Source organism: Lolium rigidum, chromosome 7 (genome assembly GCF_022539505.1).
Source record: "Lolium rigidum isolate FL_2022 chromosome 7, APGP_CSIRO_Lrig_0.1, whole genome shotgun sequence".
Classification (NCBI taxonomy): domain Eukaryota; kingdom Viridiplantae; phylum Streptophyta; class Magnoliopsida; order Poales; family Poaceae; genus Lolium; species Lolium rigidum.
The window spans coordinates 122,520,619-122,526,828 of NC_061514.1; the positions used below are offsets into that span (position 1 = coordinate 122,520,619).

Genomic DNA, 6,210 nt, shown 5'->3' on the forward strand with positions numbered 1-6,210 from the left:
GCCCCACCACGCGTCTGAATTTTGGCCGAAGACCTTTCGTACCGGTTCCTAACACGAACCGGTACGAAAGCCCCTCCCAAACCGGTACCAAAGCTCCTCGCCCATCTGAACCCTCAAACCGGTACAAATGGCCCCATTGGTACCGGTTCGTAAGGGAACCGGTACCAATGGCTTAGATGGATGAGAGGTTTTCTACTAGTGACGGCCTTTGCCCATGCGACAAGCTCCCGCCTCATCCTCCCCTCATCGTTCCACAGCAGTGGCACGTCCATCGCCATGGCTCTCTCGTGCAGCGTGCCTCCACCCTCCGTAGATGAATTAGCACCGTCAGCCGACCACGGCCTCGCCGGCTGGAACGTAGGCGCCAGTCTCCGGCGGCGGCAAGGTCCTGCAATCTAAAGCCATGTGATTGATTTGGAGCTCGAATCTTTGGAGCAGAGGAGCTTTGTTTGCTCGATCAGACTGATTGGTGTGGCTTGGTGCAGATGGGGAGTTGAGCAATGAGCACACACTGGACGCTCCATATATACCGGCCCGAGGCGCGTGCGCGGGCCGCGGGGAATGCGTTGCACGAGCAGCTAGCATATGGAAAATGGATCGCTTACGTGTACGCGCCAGTTTGTGACGGCACAACGTTGACACTTCACCGCCTGCACAGGTGGCTGGGAAACACACGCTGAAATTAAGTTTTTTTGTTTTTTGTTTTGAACAAGAGTTGTTTCTTGGTTGGAGGTCCCGTATGTTCTTCACTGCTCGGGCGGCCGCCAGCCGGAGTGGCTGGAACCTGGAATCATCGGACACGCGTGCGTCTTAATTAAGGTTCATTACCATGTATATTAGTTATCACTAATTTAGTACTCCGTCATTATATTAAATCAATGATAACTACTCCGTCAATACTCCCGATAGATGGGAGCATATGTGTTTCTCATAGATGGAAGTAGTTATCATAAAACAGAGGAGGACCATACGGCATCAATCTCTGTCATAGTTAAACTACGCGTCTTGATCGATGGGAGCATATGTGTTTGTCTGTTACATATTAGTTATCGCTGTCTGGTCTGATCGATCCCTGTCATCGTTAAATTACGCGTCCCGATAGATGGAGCAGATGTGTGTGAAACAGAGAACTGTGGCGGTGTGGCCGTTGGCTCTTATTGAGACAACGGTCCATGTTGATCATTTTGTGGTTGAATTGGGAATAATGTGGTTATACGGAGTACTAGCTAAGATGTCCCTGTTTCCCCACTGATTTACACACACTGCTAAGAAACTCGAAACTCAGACATTTAACAATTCAACTCCCGTACCAAACTTTGAAACTCAAATTAGGACCGCACTGCCACATCATATTTTAATTTTTAACAATATATCAAGGCTATTTTGAATCTGATTTCAATCTCTAAACTACAAATTTGAAGCTTTGAGCGGGCTCCACGATTTGAAATATTCTAGGTGCACTTGGGCATGCAAACCATATAGCAACCGCGTCCATATATGGACATTTTAAATGTTTAAGTCCAACTAGGCGACTGATTCTACGAGACAATGAAATGGACGAATATGTACATTGCACCACATTTTATATAAGGAAGTCGTTATCTCGTACGTACTTAATACGTGTTTAGCTAGCCTATTATTTTTATTTAACTTTTGGCAATAGCTAGCCTTGTTTCATACATGCATGTGCTGTACGCCCTAATAGAATATTCAAGTTTTCTCCTCTAATTGTAGCCCACAGCCAAATTAGAGCATGCATTTCTCGTGCGCATGTTTTTACAGGCCTCTAGGAACATTTTCATGTCGATATCATCTTTTTTATCGATGTTTACGAGATGAGCTGTCGGGGGTATCTCTGTCATGCTGTGGCTGTTTATATTGATGATTATGCTTGCACGTGCCTAACTACATATTTATTGCTTGTTGCGCTTTCCACACGTGCATACATTTGATGTTCGTTCCACTGGACTTTTTTTTTTTGTATCACTTGAGCTAGCACATTTTTTTTAAAAAAAACAAGGCATATAAATACTGGGAAATTGATGGAAAAAAAATATGACATGTACATTATAAATTAGCAAAATATATTCTCATAATGTAATTATTCAATATGTAAATGTTGATATTTTCTTGTATATATTTGGTCAAACTTAGTAATATTTGACTTTTAAATAAATTTATATGCCTTGCTGTTTGATGGAGATTGTAGTAATTTTGACTCAACTATGCCCGTAATTTCTTGTCATACCATTAAGATTCGCAAAATTTCATGTATAGAGTTCATAGACCTAACTATTGTTCAACCATATATAATGTTTGAGGATTTTCATCTTCTTACATTATCTATTAATGAATACACCTTCCTTTTCATAAAATAAGAAGTATATTGTATTCAAAGTCAAATGGTGTAAACTTTAACCAAGTTTTTAGAATTAATTTTCAATATCTATGATGCCAAATCAATGTCATCACATACATTACGGCATACATTTTCATATTATATCTATGTAGTATCTTAGTCCTAAACATTTTTTTATAAGCTTGGTCAAACTTCACACTCTTTAACTTTCATACGTCTTGTTTTATGGAGGTACCGTGAGGGGCTTCAGATGCTCAACATGAAGAATTATTGTAGAGCATTCTCACTTGAGTCAAGGCCATTGTGAACCAAGGATAGTAGATTTTGAAGAGAATGGAACACTTACCCCTGCAGATCGAGTAACCCCCACCACCACATGCACACGCTCCATCCATGATTGCGGAATAACACATTAACACTTGAGATTTTCTGATGAGAACATTGATTCTTCTTCCACATTGAGCCAGATCATTACACCCCGACCCATCACAACAAACATCATCCATGACCCCATCTAGTCGATTAATTCACAACTACAAGGAGGAGAACCAGCTATATGATCGCCAGTCAGAACCAACCAAATCTACAAAGATCCAAACCTTATGGGAGCGAGCTGATGCTATCGAGATCAAATGACCCATATGGCCATATCTACCAAACCTATGAGCCCCTAGCCCCACCGGTCAAGGTTAGGAGCCCAACAATTAAGAGAAAGATCTTCACTACTGAAACAGGAGGATCGAGATCAGGCGTTAATCGCACTAGCAAAAACAGGATGAGGACCCACACATGAAGAGGAGGTGAGAGGATGGTAGGGTACATGGAATCTGTTAAAGATTCTCACAACACTCTCACTAACACAACATGTATTCATCCTTGTAGAATATATATTTGGGATAAGTTAATAAAATAATTGAAGTATGTACACATACAATTCTCTTCCATCTTGTCTATCAAAATGTATTCATAAGCTTATTGTGCAAAAAATGGAACAAGAGCTACAACGACTAACCTGACGTTATACTCCATTTACAGTGCTAAGCTACACGTTGAACGTGCTACTATGATATACTACTACCCCTTAGCATCTAAAGGTATAATTGCTGCACCCCCATGAGGTTTTCACAGCGCATGTAGCTTCTTAGCCGTCGGATTTTCTTGTCTGGTCAATCTGGTTCGTTGGATCTTGGTTGGGTGGGCTGATTCTCACAGCTAGCGAAAACCATGAAACGTCCGTGTGCTACCCACATTAGGCTGCGCCTGGGCCCAACCATCGCGCGGACCCGCCTGTCGGTCGCTGCGGGCGCAACCACCTTGGGTCGATCATGCTTTTCCTCAGAACACAGGTTGGGTCGCTCGCCTGGCTAGCCTTCTAGCGATTGGACCACGCGTCGTGCAGCAGTTGGAGCGGAGTCGTGCGAAGAGAGACAAAACGAAAGTGAGGCAAACGTGTGCCCAGGCAAACCCTATCCCAATCCTCCACAATCCCGTAGCCGCCGCCTCCCCAGCTCCCGCAGCCGCCGCCTCCCTAGCTCTCCCTCCCCGCCGTTGGTCTCTTCTCCGGCGAGCGCTGTCGGCCACGTCCTCCCCCTCATCAAGGCCAAGGACGAGTGGTGGGAGTTGGTGCTGAACCACAAGGGCCTCGCCGTGGCGGACTCGGCTCTGCTGGCACGGCCATGCCGTGTTCGTCGGCTCCGGCAAGGAAGGGACGTGGGCGTCGGCCGCGTCCGTCTCGACGGCTTGCTGGCCGTGACGGGATCCAAGAGGACATGGCTGGCACGGCCGCCATCTCCTCGGTGTTCATCGGCTCCATCGGGGCAGGGACTTGGGCGTCCGCCGTCCTCGGCGGCGCGCTGGCCACGGCGGTGAACACATGGAGGACATCAAGGCCAACCTCTCTTAACCGCCGTCCTCACCGTCAAGAATACGTCCACCTACAGGGTAGCACACCCCTCTACCTATCAGCACAATTTTCCTCATGTTTTTCTTGAAGAGGATTACTGTTTTCTGTTTTTGGTTCCCAAAGTCCTCTGAAAACAGATCCGCACTGTGTAAGGTCATGCATCTTGGTAAACCATCATGTTCATATTTATATGTTTCCATTAATAATCATCACGTCTAAAAAGTTCCCTAGATTTTTTGGATCATCATTACTCTCAGAAAAGCTAAAAGCTAGGTGACTGATTTTTTGGATCATCCGGTCAGATTTAAAGCTAAAAGTTTCCATGACGTTTTGGTTTGCAGATTCTGTATTGTATGGACTTCCTCTTCATGTATAATTCGATGTCGAGCTCGACAAAGTGTATCATTGCACTGGTGCATATGTGTATAAGAAATCTGCAGCAGGTACGTGAATTTCACTTGGCATAAAGATTTCAGATGGCTGCAGATTGTTCGCTCTTTATTTTTCTGCCCTTTGCTTTATATACTGAAGCTTTGGGTATTTTTATAATCACAGGTTGAATTTTTTGACCTTTTGTTTGACCTTTTGCAGGCTATCAGGTAAGTATTCTCCCCACAAAAAGAAACATGTAGCTATTTGATATGGAGGAGCCAGAAACATTGTGACTTGGTTCTTTCTTGTGAGGTTCCTCTCACAAGGGAAGTAGGGGCACTTTTTAAGTACATCATGTAATTGGTGCTCCTCTGCCCTCCCTCTCACTCTCCACATCTCTCAGTTTTGCAATTTGTGTAAGAAAATTAGAAGTTTTTAATTCATATTTACCTCATGGTCTCTCTTTTTGTTTCTCTAAAATTTCATTACTACAGGATGTGCATCAGTATTTTTTTAGCTAGCTAGCCCCATTCTTCAGTGGCACAGATCTCATCTTTCTCAAATGGTCCATGCTAAAGATGATGTTATGTTGCTTTGTACAGGTGGCATGGGAAACCAACGAGAAAAACACACTTCTTGAGGTGATGCTCCAATATCACGGGGTAAGTGATTCTTCTCTTTTTCTTCTTCAAATACTCCTTATTCTAATTTATGTGCAATACCTCATACGCAATTAGAAATCGTGTGCTTGATGTACTATATACTATATATATATGTCCATAATGGAGCTTTGTTAGCTTTTGAGTTGCATGGTTTAATTTTAATTGCACCCAAAAAATTTGGAAGCTTACAGAAGAGAACTTTAATATAGTTCTTACCTCTTTTCATAAGATTGTTTTTTCTTTTTTGGTTTCTCCATGCCCCTTTTTTCAGGCTTCGGTATGCTATTTCGTTTAGGTAATTGAATGGTTTAGAAGAAACAATAATATCAAATGGAGTATTTAATCTTCGTGGACTTTTCTGGTTGCAATTTCTTTCAGGTCTTGGGCCCGCTCAATGAATAGCAATGAAAATCTTCCTCCACTAGGTGATTTGAGCTTACATAGTATCATAATATTTCCAGTGTTAGTAATTTTTTATTCTCTCCACTGTTCCTTTTCTTTCTGGTGTGTTCATGTGTTGCTTGGTTTGTCTGCTGCAGCAAGTGAGAACCGGAGGGAAAGAGGAAGATGCATAGAGGGAGATTGAAAGGAGGAGAATATAGTCCAAGCGAGGAGGAAGAGGAGACCTGCTGTGGCGCGGAGCATCACCGGCCGATGATTGTGATACGATAATCACACCTGCATAATAGCCTCCTAGCTACGATGAAGGTCATTCCATTCGGCTCCTAAGTTGTCTACTTAGTTTCTTATTTATTCCACATGTAGCAAATTGGTAGAGAGTTTGGTTCAATGATTTATGTGAGATGCAAAGATAACATCACTGTTCGTTTCTTATTTGTTGCTTATGCTAAGGGAGATAACCATATAGAGGCAAACTGGGTGTCTATTGGCTGAGTAAAATCCAGCTTACTTAG

The 6,210-nt window shown here is 43.2% G+C and overlaps 1 long non-coding RNA gene across 1 annotated transcript; it reads left to right on the plus strand.

Annotated features, from left to right (window-relative positions):
• Nucleotides 1-4,069: 4,069 nt before the first annotated feature.
• On the plus strand, nt 4,070-5,969 carry LOC124673955. Its single transcript, XR_006992888.1, has 5 exons — nt 4,070-4,300; nt 4,604-4,705; nt 4,854-5,296; nt 5,675-5,721; nt 5,836-5,969. It is a non-coding gene; the product is annotated as an uncharacterized LOC124673955 (long non-coding RNA).
• The last annotated feature ends 241 nt before the right edge of the window (nt 5,970-6,210 follow it).